The sequence below is a fragment of the Wasmannia auropunctata genome, unplaced genomic scaffold, assembly GCF_000956235.1.
Source record: "Wasmannia auropunctata unplaced genomic scaffold, wasmannia.A_1.0 LD336106.1, whole genome shotgun sequence".
NCBI classification, from domain to species: Eukaryota; Metazoa; Arthropoda; class Insecta; order Hymenoptera; family Formicidae; genus Wasmannia; species Wasmannia auropunctata.
The window spans coordinates 10,223,907-10,224,715 of NW_012026784.1; positions in this window are offsets into that span (position 1 = coordinate 10,223,907).

Here is an 809-nt window from a genome sequence, read left to right on the forward strand (position 1 = left end):
TTCTCGTAATAATACTTTTATTATCACGTTTAACACCCGTTACGGAATTCACCGTTGAATACAGTATTTATCTTAATGTTATTATGTCTCTGCATAACATTTCGCACACGTTCGAGCACAATTTCTCGCGCATCTTCCAGAAACTGTCGAGGTTCAATGTATCTGGAATTTATTACTGCGCCGGTCAGTATACGACTATTGAAAGCTGCGTCTATCTCACGCCACCTGAGTCCGGCACCATATCCTGCACCCACATGCACGAATCGTCCGCGCACCGCATCTTTCAAACTTTCCAGTCGCGCGATACGAGCGATGACAGATTGTCTCACACCGATCGATAATCGCGGATTTTGACTCTGCTCATCGAGCGAATCGATGAATTCGTCGACACGCTCTTCCCAAACGATAAAGTCTTCTCGCGTAATCAGCCGGGTGGCTTGCTCGTCCAGATCTCGTATCGTTTGCTCCATGTTCTCTTTGGAACGAATACACAAATATATCTTTCTCACTCTGTGCATATAGGACACATGTTACACGGCATTATTTGAAACAACGGACATTCGCATTCCCAGCATGAATAACCATCGTGGAGTATAAATTCTTCAGTAGTGTGTCTTCGCAAAAGACGAAGATATGAAAATTGATTATTTCCTCTAATGACACATGAGGAACAATATCTTCTCGGACTTTCATCTTCTTCGTCTATATAATAGAACTCAAGCATGCACATTACATCCGTGATATGCAGATCATAAACATCATCTGGGTACAATAATCCGTGCCTTACTAATTCAATCACTTCGTTGTCC